An 18,549-nucleotide genomic window follows, 5' to 3' on the forward strand; every position below is an offset into this window, starting at 1 on the left:
GGTCTAGTATGCAGGTTTTGGGTCGAGGTAATGGGTTTCTTTGAGGAGAGGAACAAGGAGACTGAATGAAACATCAAAGGCGTCTTTTCATCCGACACACTCGTAGTGGCAAATCCGTGCTGGGTTTAAAATGGAGACATGCTGGCCTCATTTGATAGCTCTTATCTGAGTACGGACTGCTTGGAGATTTAGCCTTCTCAGCTCTTCACTGAAGACATATTATGTCCTCAAAACACTGTGTTATCTTCTTAGGAACCCATAGAGCTGCATGTGAATTTTGCAAAGGCTTTACAGGGGGGGTTTATACTGAAGGATGTGAATGGTGTTAAGTGGTGATGAGAGAGGCCTGCTATATTCGAGCCAGTGTTTAGGAAGCAGCTGCCTTGCTTTTTTCAATGACACTTGAAAGAAAATTGAGATCAGGATCTAGCAGGCCATATCAAGGACACCAAACTTTTGTTAAAACGAAAGGTTCAGCTAAACGTATCCTGAAATAACGCTTTGTAATAAATTATGGTACTAAATATGTAAAAAATTAGCTTGAAAAATAAAAGAATTTACTTTTTGCTGATGATGCAGTAGAAAATGTGTGTTTAGTTCCTACAAAGAAGCTTTTAGTGAACAGTTTTTTTTAATAAATAACTTTTTTTTTTTTTTTTTTTTTTTACTGTGAACAAAGTGTTAGAATCTAAAACACCTTTTCCCCCCATTACAAAATTCTATTCATTGTTTAAAGTTGACTTTTGGAAGCATAGAGTAGAATTTTGGTAAATAACCAAATAACCTTAATCTTTATATAGCACTTAACATAGAAGTTCTAGTAAGTTGAAATGGCGTCAGTATAGTTTTCAGAGTTGAAGGTTAGTTTAGTTCAGTTCAGTGTGGTTTAATTTTCACTGCTGAAAGACTAAACACTGAAGAGCAAATCCATTGATAAGCAGCTCTACAAGTCCCAACCAAGCAAGCCAGTGACGACAATGGTTATGAACAAACTTTACCATTTGACGAAGTGAAGCAAAAAAAAAACCTTGAGAGAAATCAGGCTCTGTTGGGAAACACCATTTCTCCTCTGGCCAAACTTCTTGTGCAGAGCTGCAGTCTAGGCATTGGAGGCTGTAGAATGCAAAACTTCCATTGTGGAGAACTGGAGGTGTGAGTACTTCAGGAATCAGTCTCCTGAAAGATTTCTCTTTCAACTCGCTCTCTCTGCTCTTCTATAATCACCACAGCATCATCTCAGGATACAGCCTGGTCCAGGATTATGTATACCTTAGCATCATTTCTTTACAGGTCTTGGATCACATCAATGGCGCTGAATAGTCTCCAGGGACCTCAGAATGAGTATCCTCTATAGTTGAAACAGAGAATAAAAAAATAATAATAATGTAGCTGCAGTTCATAGTTTATTTAACTGAAAATGGAAATAACAGTTATATAAACAAACATAGAAACAAACATGTAAAGCATGAGTGTTTCTAACAAAATGTCTGGTACAGGAAGAAAGTAGGAGTGTATCCTGCAGGTGGTTATCAAGCCCGCTCACCTGCGTGGAGCACACTCATGCATCATACTGTTATGTGATGCATTGTGTGTATGCTTTACTAAAAAGATAGGTCTTAAATTTAGCTTTGAACCGAGAGAATGTGTCTGAGCCTTGTACATTATCAGGAAGGCTATTGCAGAGTTTAGGAGCCATAAATGAGAAGGCTCAACCTCCTTTAGTAGACTTTGCTATTCTAGATACTACCAGAAGCCTTAAGTTTTGATATCGAAGTGAGTGGGTTAAATTATACAGAGACAGAAGGTTGGTTAGATGAAAAGGGGCTACATTATTTATAGCTTTATAGGTAAGAGGTAATATTTTATAATTAATAAATAAAGCATTGAATCATTAGCTTATTCTTTTAAAAATTATTTTAAAAGAGAATTCATGTGATGGATTTAAGATGGTATATCATTTACTAAAAAACACATTTTTTCATAAATATATATATATATACTGTATATATATATATATATATATATATATATATATATATATATATATATATATATATATATATATATATATATATATATATATATATATATATATATATATATATATAAAGGCTTCAGTTGTATTTTTCAAAAAGAACTTTAACTAAAGAAAGTATAATTTATTTAATGGCACTGAAAAAGACAATATTTGAGTTCTAGTAAATGCATATTTGTATTTTTTTTCCCTTGTCTTTTAAGTTTTACAAGCTTTTTATGCTAATATATGATTTGTAATACATCAAGAATTAAGTCTTTAAACCCAAAGGATATTTGTTATAAAGGTTAAGTCAGCACTACTTCCCATATCTCCTCATTCAACCACACCACTACAAATCTACATCAGTCGCTAAGCAGATTGTCAAAACTGTATATGGAAAGACTTGATGTAGTATTGTTAGTGCTTCTGTGTTGTGGAGACACTATGTAAAACATAACAAAAGCAAAACTTTACTAACGTGTTACATTTGGTTCAGGTTCAGCCTTGATAATAAGGTAGTAGGGGCAATGATAAGGTAGTAAGGGCATACTATTTCTGTCACACATTTGAGGTATTCCACAATCAAAACACATTGGATGGCTCGCCAATCAGAGAACGCATCCCCTTTCATAACCAACAACAATGAATTTTAAAATCTGTGTGTTTTAGGGCAGAGACGAGCAACAATAATGTACAGTATGTGGATAGTTATGTAGTTTTAAAGAATAAAAACATTGCATTATTATACGGAATCATGTTCTTTTTAGTAGATTCGTGTTACCAATTTAACAGACTTTTAACCAGCAGGCACAATTAGAGAGAACCTCAATTTTGTTCAAAAGAAAGAAAAGGGGCTGTTGAATATAGCTGGTTAACTCTTTATAATAAATAATATAACTAAAAGGTACTTAAAAATAAATGTTTTTGCAGTAATGATGCTACAAAAGAACCATTTTTGGTTTCCCTTAAGAGTTCAATGAACGGTTTTTATTTATTTGTTTCTCAGTTTGAAGGACATTTTATAATTTTTTTATAATAAATGTTTAATTTATAATCTCCTTATTAGAATTCAACATTAGAGTATTTTCTTTTCCCTTTTTCTTTTTTAATTGTTTGATATGGATTCCCAAAGAGTGTAAACTTTAGTGAAACATATTGGAGGCTCTGACCTCTCCTCTTCTTCTTCTTCTTCTTCTTCTTCTTCTTCTTCTTCTTCTTCTTCTTCTTCTTTGTATACATATTTGCCATATAGTCTATTAATAGTAGAAATTGTAATATAATAATAATAATAACAACAACAACAACAATAATAATAATAACAATAATATCAATAGGAACAATATTAATAATATTAATAATAATAACACTAACAATAATAACAACAAACAACAATACCAACAAAAACAACAATAATAATAACAATTTCTGTGTGGAGTTTGCATGTTCTCCCTGTGTTCGTGTGGGTTTTCTCCGGGTGCTCTGGTTTCCCCTACAAGTCCAAAGACGTGGTATAGGTGAATTTGGCATGCTAAAATTAATCGTAGTGCATGTGTGTGAATAAGTGTTTATGTTTCCCAGTGATGGGTTGCAACTGGAAGGGCATCCCCTGCGTAAAACATATGCTGGATAAGTTGGCGGTTCATTTCGCTGTGGCAAACTCAGAATAATAAAAGGGCTAAGCCAATAATAATCTATCCAATAATAATAATAATCTAATAATAAACATATATATTGTTCACTTACAGCTTGTTACACAAATGAGCTAACAAGAATTCTAGGAATGATTCAGATCAATCATCAAAGAACAGGCAGGCAGTGATGATGTGCTTAATTGCTGGCTGATGCTTTAAATCAGGATTAAACCCACACAGTTCAGGCGTTACACAATATGCACTGAATTACTTGTTTAGACTTCATATTTTCCGGTCAACGCACGCTGACTTACTGTGCAATATTTCCATCACCATTTTCAAAATTGAATTTATGATTTTAAATACACTTGATGACATGAGGTTACACAACATGCAAATGGACTTCCGGCTTCTTCACTGTCTACTGATCATCAATGAAACATTACACAAATGAAGAATGTTTGTTCATGGTTACATATGTATGTCTTTATTTTCTTTTAATTTATTTTGATTTATTTGATTTATTTCCACATTTGATTTATTTCCACCAAATCAGCCTATTAAGTGTACTATCACAGGAATAACTTACATAATTAATTTAAATAAGATTTAAAATATATAAATATTAAATAATAATAATAATAATCATAATGACAAATATTATTATTATTATTAGTTTCTATATTTTTTATCTAATTTAAATACTTTTAAATATTAGGTTATGCTATTCATATAATAATAATAATAATAATAATAATAATAATAATAATAATAATAATAAAAATAATAATAACAACAATAACAATATATAATAATAATAACATTGTTCCTGCATTGTTTTAAATACATTCCTTTAAATTGCACTGACATAAATCTGACAAGCACCTGGAATAATGGGTCAGCGAGACAGACAGTCAGCGAGTCCCGGTGAGTGATTTTAGTCAGAGCTGGTAAGTAGGGTAGCACTCAGCCACACAAATACTGTTATCTGAGATAAATACTGTTATCACAGGGAACATTCCAGTTTAATCAGCTTCAAAGGTGGATTTACTATGCTTTCAAATCGCTGGGAAAGCTTGATGTGATGAAGGCTGTTAAATGCTCTTTTGAAATGAAAAGAGATGACATCATATAAGACAAAAATAGCATTGAATATAAAGTAAGCACCCATTTGTGCAGCTTTGACTAGATTTTTACAAAGTACTAAATTGCATCCATCTTTATTCATTGATTTAGCCATGCTTTTTGATGCATTCCAAATTTATTTGCTACATATATAGGAAGTCAAAGCTAATACCAATAGTTATTGAGAACAAATAGCCAGTAGCATTTATTTGATTAATATAGTAAATGCATATTGTGCACCTTTGAATGCACCTTTTGTGCATAATGCACCTTTGAATTAAAAAAAAAAAGTTCTGTTTGACTTTTTTATTCCAAAAATTAGTTATTCCCATATTCTTATTGACAACTTTGCACATTTTGAGGGTTACAACTTTATAAAATTCAATCAGTAATGTACGTGTACACAAGACCTATAATAATCTCAAAGAAAAAGATGAACGACATCGTGTCCATGTTTAAAAACATGCTACTAGAATGATTTACATATAAGTTGAACCAAAAGATGTAACACTTTTGAACACTTTGAGATGCTCTATGTTTTCTATATCATACAGAGTTCATAAGCAACTCACTGTTAAAAAAATAAAGAAAAAAATATATCAATGTTTAGATGTTTTATGATACTGAGATAAAATGCATACATGCAGTAGTAAATAGACAATAACATGAAACATGAATTGCGTTTAAGATGTCACAAATTTTATGATATTGAGCCTTTAAGGACATCAAAGTCAACCGTTGGATTGAGAGGGTCTTAATTACAAAGATTTCAGCCATACTCTAATCTCGAGAGGAATTATTACCTATCATATTATATACAAATTATACAAATTATTATATTTACATACCTGCTTATATACATACTGTTTACTGTATGTATATATATATATATATATATATATATATATATATATATATATATATATATATATATATATATAGGCCACTTTATTAGGTACACCTTACTAGTTCTAGGCTAGAGCCCTTTGTGCTTTCAAAACTTGCCTTCAAAATCTTTTCGTGGTATAGATTAAACAAGGGAGACTTTGGTCCATATAGAAAATATAGCATCATACAAGATTTGTCAGATGCATATCCATGATGCAAATCTCCCGCTCCACCATATCCCAAAGGTGCTCTATTGGATTTCCTGGGGACTGTGGAGGCCATTTAAGTATAGTGAACTCGTCAAGTTTAAGAAACCAGTCTGAGATTATTCATGCTCTTCCATAAAGGTATAGACATGGTCAGCAACAATACTCAAATAGGCTGTGTTGTTGACACGATGCTCAATTAGTACTAATGGGCCCAAAGTGTGCCAAGAAAATATCCCCCACACCATTTCGCCACCACTAGCAACCTATCATCTCAATGTTGCTGCAGAAATTTGATTTATCAAACCAGGCAAAGCTTTTTAATCTTCTATGGTGCAATTTCAGTGAGCCTGTGCAAATTGTAGTTTCAGTTTCCTGTTCTTAGCTGACAGGAGTGGTACCCGGTGTGGTCTTCTGCTACTGTAGCCCATCTGCCACAAGGTTTGAATTGTTGTGCGTTCAGAGTTGCTCTTCTGCATACCTCAGTTGTAACGAGTGGTTATTTGACTTACTGTTGCCTTTATATCAGCTGAATCAGTCTGGCCATTCTCCTCTGACCTCAAGGCATTTGCACCCACAGGACTGCCACTCACTGGATTTGTTCTCTTTTTCAGACCATTCTCTGTAAACCCTAGAGATAGTTGTGAAAAAAAGTCACAAAATAAAATGTAAGTGATAATTTAATGCAGCTTACTCAAATGTCAACAGATGGTTCCTAATTTTATGGTTTGAAACAAATATACATTTCTTAATCAAATATAAATGAACTGTTCATGTTTGTTTTTCTTCACTTAATGATTTGCAAGATAGAACATTATTATAATATCAACATTAACTATAATTTCAAGCAGAACATTCTTTATTTTGAATTAGCAATATTTCACCTGTTTCAAAAAAGAAATCCCAATTACAGAGTTAAAAAGATTTTCATATTTTGCATTTGACTTTAAATATTAATATCTAAAAATGCAGATAGTGAATGCAGATAAAATCTCAAAACTCCAGGGTTGCGGATATTGTGAAATTTTTACTCAGAATGTTTAAATTTGCTAACAAAAGTATGAAATAAATATTCTGGAAGATATTTAATAGAAAGTTGTTGAGTGTTGAGAGCTCAGCACACTTAACCTGCCAATTTTTTTAGGTGTTTATAAAACAGATGTACAGTATTCATGTTGATACTCATTATTTTGTCAAGAGCAAGCCCAATAATGCCACTCATGCTGTTGAAGGTGAGATACAAAACTGCTTTACCCAGCTGCCAATAAAAGTTCATCATTTGTGTTTTTATTCAGTCTGCTCACCTTTTCTTTCCGCTCAACAGTCTCTCCCCCACACTGTTTAAATGCCTTCTACTTTGTCTTTTCACTTTGGGTTGCGACAGACACGTGCTCTCCCTGTAATTAAAGCAGTCTTCCAGCAATTAGATCCCCCTCTTGTGTCACTTTCCACACAGTCACTGATTACACGCTGGCAGGATTCCCAAAAGATCACTAGTGAAAGCTCTGGGTTTATTGTAAAGCAATGACAGGAGAAAAGGAACGGATATACTGTACACCCACACAGCTGAAGGGAAAATGCCTGTGTACCAGGTCACCATGGATAGTCTATAAAATTCTAAAGTTTTAAAAGTGTTAAGACATGATGAATCGAATTTTCCTTGATCTTTTGGCATATATAGTAAGATGTCTTTGTTCCAATAAATTATACTGCAAGTTCTTAAAACATCCTGTTCATGAAGTCAAAGCATTTAATCAAACAGTAAAAATGACTTGTTTGCCATCAAGGTGGCACGTGACATCATTGGCATTCCTTCACTCAATGGGTCTGTTCAAGTATTCACACTTACAGTGTTGGCTACATAAGAGCAGGCTTGCTCAACAGGAAGTAAGCTCGCAAGACTTTCCCAGGTCTGAAATATTCAAAAGTATGGTGCACTTAAAGGAATAGTTCACTCAAAAATGAAAATGACCTCTGCCATTCTGCCTCATGTGGACTATATGAGTTTCTTTCTTCTCTTGAACACAAAAAAAGAAAGAAAAAAGAAAAGAAAATGCAGCTGATTGACTTCCATAGTAGAAAAAATATGGAAAAATTAGATTTTAAACAAGGGTGAGTAAAAGTTTTTTTGTGTGTAACCTATAGTATAAATATATTTTTAACCCTTTCCCTTCCAATTGGCCCTTGAAACAGAGTGTGAAGGGAAAGGGCTTTAAATTACACTCCTAAGAAATAGGACCCCACTACAGCACCTGCGTATGTCATCATATCTCATCATAAGTTCTTGCTTCATATGAAATCGATGATAACGACTGCTGTCGTTATTCAAGATGCATTACTTTTTGGTATTTATCTTCTGAAAATCCCAGAAGAGAAATATATCATGTTATCGTAACAATATAATGTGGCAGTAGGCTTGTAACTGTACTGTGCATTTACACGGTGGACATATTTTATTTAAACATACAAAAACAAAATTAACATTATAGCAAACACTGTATGAAGGTAATTCACAGCCATTAGACTTTTTTTAAGGGGTATTCAAGTATTTTTGAGTGTCAGACTTGAAAGTATGTTTCTGGGACTGCTATACAGTCGTTATTATTAGGGATTATAGATAGCAAAGTTTAGCTGGTTTTATTTAAATTTTTAAGAGATTTATTTTCAGCCTTGATGTGCTTCTGCACAATATGTCAACGTGCTAACTACTAGGCCATTGCGCCGACTACCTGGTTTTATTTTATCTTTTTTTTAAGCATGACGATAAAACATGAATGTTGTTATGAATGTATTAAAACATGTTTGTTGTAAAAACTCATAATAATGACAAAAAAAATACTAATTTGTGCATCTCCTGACTTTCGTGTGCAGCCATGTTGCAGTTGTAGCAGATGTATTCTGGGTAAATTTTGTACCACATAATTTCGAGTGTGGTCTTTGGTAATTGTTAAATCTTCATTTCAAGGGCTATCTAGCCCTTCCCCTTAGCCCTCAAGCTAAAGAGAATCGGGACACCCCTTCTCCTTGAAAATTGAGGGGTAGGGGTAAGGGGAAGGGCTAAGTGGTAGAATTGGGATTGGGCCTAAAGCTACACAATTGGTGCGTTGTAAATCTCAAAGGTCAAAGTTTTTTTGTCTTTTATATTGTTTCCACAATTTCTGTTTAACAGAGCTAATATTTGTTCAACACATTTCTAAACATTTTAGTTTTAAATACTAATTTGTAAAAACTGATTTCTCATGTCTTTGCCATGACAGCAAAATTTTTACTAGATATTTTTCAATTAACTAATATTCAGTGCAATTTAAAGGCTAAAATAGGTTAATTAGGTTAAATAGGCAAGGGTAATTAGTGTACTTTTTAAATTTAATTTAAAATTTTTCAAAAACTGCAGAAACACTCTGAAAATTTCCTTGCTCCATTAAATATCCCATGAGAAATATTTAAAATGGAATATTTTGCTAAAAGGCTAATAATGTTGCCCTCAACTTTATACATGCTAAATCTAAAGGGCATTTCATGGCCACCACACTGAAGTGTTATTCCAAACTGAAGATCCTAAACTGTCCACATTGAAGGACCCTTCAAAATGAAGGATTTTGAAAGGGTACAACTGATGAACGCTTTGGGCCACTTTTAATCGTCCTTTGCACAGGAAAGTTGTTTGGTGTCATACACTGCATTCTGTTCAGAAGAGCTCATCCCAATGCCCTATTCGCTTTGAAGCTGTCACCCTTTGAAGAGATTAAGGCATAGGGAGCCCCTCCAAATGGAATACAGCGCATCTCAAAAACTACATCTGAATGAGCAGCTATGCACCATGTTCAGCAAATAAATTGAGACTTTTTTTCTAGATCTTGTAAGATGTTGCAGAATTCTTTTCCATTATAAGTTAGATATTATTTATAATTGTACAGTGCTCAGCATATGTAAGTACATCCCTCACAAATCTATCTTTTGAATTCATATTTTTAATAGAAAGCTATACAATATTATGTTTGTGCTTATACATTAGTCAGTTTTGAAGCAAAATCTGGAGCTTATTTAACTAAGTAACTTACAATAACAGTGCAAAAACAAGTACACACACATGTATATGTTATAGAAAAATATTAAATACAAATAAAAAAAATCAAGAGAAGCTAATTTTTTTTTATTTTGTAGGTTGTATTTTTTTTTTGCAATATTTTCCTTTTTAATTGTATTTTTCAATTTCTAAATGTGCTTGGTGACTAAAATATTATTTTAATAAATATATCTGTTTAATAAATCTGGTTTGTTTAAGTGCAGCAAAATACCTTGCCTACATTCAATAAGAAATTGAGAAAAAACATTCATGTTCCAAATGGAATGTACTCAATTAGGCTGAGAACTGTGTGTGTGTGTGTGTGTGTGTGTGTGTGTGTGTGTGTGTGTGTGTGTGTGCGTGCGTGCGTGCGTGCGTGCGTGCGTGCGTGCGTGCGTCGAGCGTGCGTGCGTGTGTGTGTGTGTATACTGTAAATATATCTTGTTGTAAAATGTAAAACAACTTAGTTAATCTCTAGAAACACCACAACAAAAACATTTACATTACATGGCACTTATTCATTTGGCAGATGCTTTTATTCAAGGTGACTAACAAATGAGCATAATAGAAGCACTTCAAATCATATGAAAAGCAATATGGTTATGTAAAAGTTTTGATTAATTAGTATAACGTTGTGAATTTTGATTTGCTTCATTCGTTAAAACGTTAAAACGGACAGAGAACAAAAAACAAACAAAAACAGGGAAAGCTATTGTTGAATAAATTAGTGTTTTCTTTTTATAAAAGTTGCAGTCTAACGATTATAAAACAGAATATAATGTAAATTACAACATGCATTCAATGCAAATTGATATATTGCAAAATTATATTTTTATTATTATTATTTGCTTATTATTACAATAAAAATAGTAAAATTAGCAAATAGCCCAGTCACCTGGAGCCTTGTGTTGCTGTATTTTGCAAAAGAAACTTTTTCCATTCAGAAGGGCTCATCCCTATGTCCTGATCTCTTCGAAGGGCTTACCTTCCGGAGTGACAGCTTTCAAGGGATTAGGGCATAGGGATGGGCCCTTTCCTATGGAACACAGTGTGTGACAGCAAACAACTTCTCTGCGCAAAGGATTATGGGGGCCTGAAGTGTCCATCAGTTTTTCCTTTCAAAGTAATTCATTTTGAAGGGCCTTTCGTAGTGGACAGTTTTAAGCACGTTGGTTTGGAACAATACTTCAGTACAGCGGCTATGGTTTTATTTAATTCCGAAGTGCACTTTGGGGGGTAAAATATCCTATTTGTAATGTACTAACAAAAAACAAGAATCACTAAAAGCAAAGAACACTCTTTACAAAAAATGTGTAATGTACTGTCAAGTCCATAATTGCAAAATAACATGATACGTTTAGTCAAGTATACAACCTATTTTTAAATGTTCAGGAAATTCCATGATCTTAGACTGTAAAAAAAAATGCTGGGTTCCACACAATTCTTTCATGTTGTCCCAACATAAATGGATTTTGTTAGCTTAACCCTTATACTATTGTAGATCTTTTCATTCACTCTAGGGTGATTTTGAGTCTTAATTTGGCCATAACGTTTTCTGTGTTACTGCTAGCAGAATGATTTTTGGTGACAAATCTTACTTTGACAAATATTTTAAGAAAATGCTTGGGTATTTTTTTAAACTCAATGATACACTCTGGGCAAATTTGCTACCCTTTTGTTATGTTAGGGATGAAAACATCCACTTAATTAAACTGTAAAAATGCATCAGATAAATTCATTCATTCATTCATTTTCTTGGCTTAGTCCCTTTATTAATCCGGGGTCACCACAGCGGAATAAACTGCCAACTTATCCAGCGAGTTTTTTACGCAGCGGATGCCCTTCCAGCCGCAACCCATCTCTGGGAAACATCCATACACACATTCACACACACACACACACACACACATACACTACGGATAATTTAGCCTACCCAATTCACCTGTACCGCATGTCGTTGGACTGTGTGGGAAACCGGAGCACCCGGAGAAAACCCACGCGAATGCAGGGATGTAATGTAATGTAATGTGTGTATTTATATAGCGCATTTATTGTGTATGGCCATACACCCAAAGCGCTTCACAATCATGAGGGGGGGTCTCTCCACACCACCACCAGTGTGTAGCATCCACTTGGATGATCCACAGGGAGAAAATGCAAACTCCACACAGAAACGCCAACTGAGCCGAGGCTCGAACCAGTGACCCAGCAACCTTCTTGCTGTAAGGCGCCACTGCTTCGCCACATCAGATAAATATTGTTTTCAAATGTTTGCATAACTCTGTTAATCAACCGCAGTCCTTATTAAAACTACTAAACTGCTTAGAAACTTACATGATTTTAACTATTTAATTGCCAAATTCTTAAATAATGTAACTGATTTGATTAAATCAAAATATGCATCTCAGCTCTCAGAACTGCATGGAGTAAACAGAAACAAATATATATATATATATATATATATATATATATATATATATATATATATATATATATATATATAAWWATATATATATATATATATATATATATATATATATATATATATATATATAAATATATATATATATATATATATATATATATATATATATATATATATATATATATATATATATATATATATATATAACAGCTATTGCCTTAAAACGTACACTGTGAAACATACTAAAGAAATAAAAAAAACATAATGCAATTCGATAATTTAGTTCCTCACTTCACAGCAAAACCTTTGAAACCCTTAAAAAAAAAACAGAATTCAGAAGTAAAAGAAATATTGAGTTTTGAGTACCATAACCTTTTGAGCTCCATATTGTGTTTGTGATGCTGTAAAATGACAAATAAATTAAGCAGGCATCGTGCTTTATCAGCCAACAGGGGACCCAAAAACTTTCTGAACAAATTCACTATTATATGGTCATTTCCACACAGGTTAATCTTTTTATCTTTTAAAAAATAATGTTTGGATATGTAAATTGATATTTCAAGCTGACATGCCACAGAAAAAATCATCATATGTTTATATATATATATGTATTTTTGTTAGTTTCAAGTCTGAAATGCAGTATTCAACATCTGAAATGGATCAAAACCTTTCATCAAAGTTGTCCTAAAGCTACTTTTACGATTCACTTCAAATGTTGATTACTGTATTTGCAGGTACTGTAAAACAGCATTTTTTAGCATTTAAGGTTACTAAGAGAACATTTAATAATATATAAATGTGAAAAGTTTTAGATTTTAGCATGTAATAAAGTCAGATTACGAGTTACAATTCTGTTCCAGCAGTCTGTGTGTTTCACACTATGACACTCAGTGTCTCTGCAGTCTATAACGTACCCCTGTTGGATAGGTAGAAGTCACCCAGAGCTTTAGGTCCCCACTTGGCATGTTTTTTTTTTAATAAACTTTTTAAACTTATTTTCAGTTATATAAAGACCTTAAAAGAAAATTTTATATGTGATTTTTGTTTTATTAAAATAAGCAGAAACCCTGGTCACCTCTTGGCCAGTATAGAGGTGTATGTGTGTGCGTGTGCGTGTGTGTGTTAAAGTTGCCCACTACTGAAACACTTTTTACGTAATGGTTGTTAAGCTTAATAGGTTATTAAACTTAATAGTACAAACAGAATGACTAACCGTTACCAAAAAGTAAACACAAGACATAAAACTGGATTATATTTACATGTAGATGACATAAGAGGAAGTCTTTGTCATAGTGGAAACGGAGATGACAGCCTGATGAAGCATAAAGTGAGGCAGTGTGTCAGATCCATATCAGACACGGCTGATAAAAGCCTTCCGAGATATGTCAAAAAACAAACAAAACATCTATTGAGCTCAAGACTGGAGTTTGCAATAGACACTGTCACTTCCATTTTCATTTCTTTTTATGACATTAGATGTTTATTCATAAACAAGCGATGGATGGACGGACGAACGAACAGACTGACAGATGGACAGACAGACAGACAGACAGATTGATTGATTGATTTCTTGCTTTCATCCAATTCAGAAGAAGCTGATTTGCTGTAAGTGTTGAAGATAATGGGAAGAATGAGAGCGAGCGGTGACTGAAGACCCGAAGCTTTTCACCTGATCCTATAATGTCTCTAAGAGTTTTATTTTTCTGTAATGAACTGAGCTACTTGCGCACCCACAGACACCTTAACTAGCATAGATGTTAATAGGATTTTATAAAAGACATGGCTCTTCATAAATCTCCTTCCACTAAGGCTACCATTTCAAATTTAACATTCATTCATCTACAGAGAATTTTTCTTTAGATGAAGCAATATTGCCTTGGAAACTATTAGAGGTTTATTAAGAGGCAGGACGACAACTACAGCATCAGTGTAATAATGAATTAGCAGTATTTTCCATCACAGTATACAGCTGAGTTCAGGTTTACATACCACCTTTTTTTTTGTTTACATTTAGCCTCAAACTGTAAAGGGAAAAACAACATTAGCAGTCTTGTGGTTACAGCTGGAGGTAAATCATCACTCATAAGACTGGAAGCAATGGCTATTTTTGTTACTCAAATGTGGCCTTTGATGCAGAAACTTGAACTGCTAGCATGAGATGGCTGATTACTGTGTTGTTACATAAAGAGTAGACAAAGGGTCTTTTATTTCAAAATGAAATAATTTTATTGTTTTAATGTGGGTTCTTTTTATAGGTTTTGAGGCTTTTGACTTTTTCATTGACGATTAAAGAAGTACACAGAAAAGATTGTATGGTTGTTTACTTAGAAAACTACACTGAAAATAAACAAACACAACAACAACAACAACAATGAAAACAATCAAACAAATTCATATTCAACTTGTTATACCTCAAATAAGTATTTTTTAGCTTATTTAGTAAATTTTTTAATTCATTTAGGTGTAACAAGTTTTTACTTGTTTCCCCACTAGTGAAATGTATTCAAATGTATTAATAAAGTTGCTCTGCCCTCTTGTGGCCATAGAGAATTATTACCCAATGACAGTAAAGTACTAGTCAAGTAAATGTATCATTCCCGGAAACATATTACCGTTCATCTTAATGCCAGCGGCTCAGTTGGTGGATGCAGCCTTGTACAAGCTGTCATCATTTGTTCATGAAGCAAATTTTGATGTATGATCTGAGTAAAACTAGAAAAAACCCAAGTCAATTACAGGTTTTATAGAGTTTTTTTAACAGCCATATTTTAATAAATTATCAACAAAGAAAAAACATTCAAAAAAGTTGTTTACCTTATTTTATATGGAAGAACTACACAGCACCAATTGACTAAAAGAAAAGGACAGAACATTTTAAAAGAAACTTTAAACATGGGTCCTCTAGTTGAACTGTTTACTTCAGGAAGAAGTTACAGATTAATTCAAGGACAAACATTCAAAAACCTCAAAGCTGTTAAAACATAAAAGGCTCAATGCATTATTTACTGTATGTGTATGTGTCTGAATTAATGCATGATCATATTCTGTTATATATTTGTTCTTATACAAATTAAATTATTTTAGAAATTTTACCACAATTTTTTTTAATCTACAAAATGGCTGTTGTACTGACTGGAGAGCACTTTAAATTTTGTTGCACTTTAAATTAAAAATGATCTAATCCATTCCATTCCTTTAATTCATTCATTCATTAATTCATTCTTGAAGTTATTATTTATTTATTCTTTATAAGTGTTTCTATGTTTATGTTTAATGTCTTAATGTTAATTTGTTATTGTTACTTTGTGAGTTTCTTTGTGTGGCACTGTTATGAGATGAGGACTCTTGACTGCAAACCGAATCTAACTTCGGGTAAAAATAAAGTAACCTAACCTAACCTAATTCATTCATTCATTCATTCATTCATTCATTCATTCATTCATTTATTCATTCATTCATTATTTAGCATATGTTTTACACAGCAGATGCCCTTCCAGCTGCAACCCGGTACGGGGAAACACCCATACACACTCATTCACACACATACACTACGGCCAATTTAGTTTATCCAATTCACCTATTGCGGCATGTCTTTGGTCTGTGAAGGAAAACATGCAAACCTGCTACCTTCTTGCTGTGAGGTGAGAGCTAACCTCTGTTGCCTATTCCATTCCATATTCTATAAAACAATACAATTAAAATAAAAATCATAATTGAATAAATATTAAATACCTTATCCAGCTTAGGATGCACATGCATGAGTTCGATGGTATTATATTCTTTTATAATATTTTATAATAAACTATTGGTTACCTGGCTAATTGTCTTAAAAAAAAAATAAATAAATAATAATAATTATATATATATGTACAATTGTGTTTGCAAACACAAAACACTGAAGCTTTTACCAACATCAGAATGTATGAACTGTATTAATAATTTCATTAATATTAATTTCGAATTACACTAATAATAATAATAATAATAATAATAATAATAATAATAATAATAATAATAATAATAATAATAATAATAATAAATATTGTTCTTCATTTATAAATATTCCTCCAGCTTAGTCATGGATTTATCAGGGGACACCAAATATTGTTCTATGTAAATAAAAAAAAATTATCCATATTTTACCCAACGTGAGTGTTATGACAACCAATTTTTATGGATAGTTGTGTAGTTATATTATTCGGGTTGTATAAATACGTGGTCGACACTTTTCTAAAAACAAGAGTTTTAAAATCTCTAAAATATCAACGCCTCACATCACATTACATTAACCAGATCACATATGAACTGACCGATACTACTACCTCTGGCCACTAGGAGTCTCTCTTCGACAACTGTTTATCTTGATTTCAGAAAAGCCAACAGGTGATCAATCACTGAAATCTAGATCATTTCCACCCAGTGTGAAATATCAATCTACGAACCACGATGCTGGAAGTAAAAAGACTCCCATTTGCAAAGAAAGTCAAGCCATATAGCATTTCCCCCATGCTTTATGCAGCTAATGGAATATAGCTATATCGGTCCAGAGCTGGCCTTATCTTTCATTGTCTCATTCGACCCCACCGGATCAATACTAATTGCATGCGGTAAGTAGTAGTGACCACACACTGTATGAGGTATGCGCTTAATCAATCCTTATGCCCTAGATGAAAATAATGAGCTATAATAGAGATGATCTCATTCAGCACCAGAGGTGAAGCGCTAAGAAGTAGGTCAGAGGACCGAGCTGCTAATGGTCTTTCAGTGGCTTTAATTTTTTGCTTGAGAATATGATAATGAAATAAATGAGTCAGCACAGACACATTTGTGGAGACTAATTATGACAGGCCTCGCGGGGTGTGGTAAAGGATTTATATGCTAATATATATGACAAACAGAAAGTCGGCAACGAGTAAAGTTTTCAAAATTGAGTCTGTGGTTGGGTGGTCAATTTAAAGCAATAATTTAGTGAAATTAATTAGAAAGTAATGTTTCCTAAACGCGATTAATCATGCCCTTCTGACCAGAAAGAGAATTAAAGGGACACCCACAAATGTTAATTTACTTACCCTCATGTGTATGTAGAACAAAATAGGAACACGAACCCACTGGGAAATCTGATATATGGCAATATGAATGTGTGCATATATAATGTTAAATATTTACTCTATTATTTTTTTAGTCCAGTGATGTTTTATGCAGGTTTAAAAAAATAAATAAAAACAATAATAAAGAAATACAAATGTTTTTACATTTTGTGATTTGAAAATCAGGATTATTCCATCAAATAAACGTTTTGTTGATAGAGTTTTATGTGGTATTTTGTTTTCTAAAATAATGTGTGTGTGTGTGTGTGTGTGTGTGTGTGTGTGTGTGTGTGTGTGTGTGTGTGTGTGTGTGTAATCCATTTAATGTGAAAATGCTCTAAATTACATTAGTTTTGTATTGAAGAAATATCTTCAGTAGTTAACAATACAACAGCAACTATATTTCACTCACAAACATAACTATAAATATTTTTCATTATAATACTTAAGTCATACTTAAATTGAGTGTTTTTGTTGTTATAAAAATTGTTGTTGTATAAAATAATTTTATATAAAATAAGGTTAATGAAACGCCACAGTCAGAGATAATGGGTTTTAGTCATCATCCTTAAACAACATTGGTAAATGGTGCTGTATGATAGAATGTCCAAATTGTCAACTAAGTTTCTTTGCATAAGTTGCTTTACATACATTAAGCTGTTTAGCACCAAATATATATGTATGTTTCTTTATTTAACCAGATAAAAACCCATCGAGATCTCATTTACAAGGGTGACTTTGCCAAGATATTACCAATACATGACTTATGAATAATAATAGTAATAATAATAAATAAATAAATAAATAAATAAATAAATAATAAAAAAGTAAAGATAATATAAAAGTACAATTTAGTTATTCAGCTATACCACATTATAATATGTTAAAAATACACACATTGAGAAATGGATTGTTGCTGGGTTTTTTTTTATAAAGGATATAGCGAACTGATTTAACTGGGATTTTTAGTTCAGACTGAAGATAATTCCAAGATGAGGGGGTGGCATGACTAAAGGATCGCTTCCCTATTTCAGTTCAAACCCGGGGAAAAGACAAATGATAAGAATCACTTAAACTTAGGCCATACTGGCTTTTTGACATATG

The 18,549-nt window shown here is 32.7% G+C and overlaps 2 long non-coding RNA genes across 2 annotated transcripts in view; both read left to right on the plus strand.

The window, feature by feature from the left end:
• Window positions 1-15,542, plus strand: part of LOC141386318 (uncharacterized) — a 62,900-nt gene extending 47,358 nt beyond the window's left edge. Inside the window, exon 4 of the long non-coding RNA XR_012408061.1 lies at window positions 13,948-15,542. This is a non-coding gene — a long non-coding RNA (uncharacterized lncRNA). The remainder of the gene's footprint in view (window positions 1-13,947) is intronic.
• Window positions 15,543-16,705: 1,163 nt separating this feature from the next.
• The window catches only part of LOC141386317 (uncharacterized), a 36,603-nt gene continuing 34,759 nt past the window's right edge, over window positions 16,706-18,549 (plus strand). Inside the window, exon 1 of the long non-coding RNA XR_012408060.1 lies at window positions 16,706-16,965. This is a non-coding gene — a long non-coding RNA (uncharacterized lncRNA). The remainder of the gene's footprint in view (window positions 16,966-18,549) is intronic.

The sequence above is a fragment of the Danio rerio genome, chromosome 6 (genome assembly GCF_049306965.1).
Source record: "Danio rerio strain Tuebingen ecotype United States chromosome 6, GRCz12tu, whole genome shotgun sequence".
Classification (NCBI taxonomy): domain Eukaryota; kingdom Metazoa; phylum Chordata; class Actinopteri; order Cypriniformes; family Danionidae; genus Danio; species Danio rerio.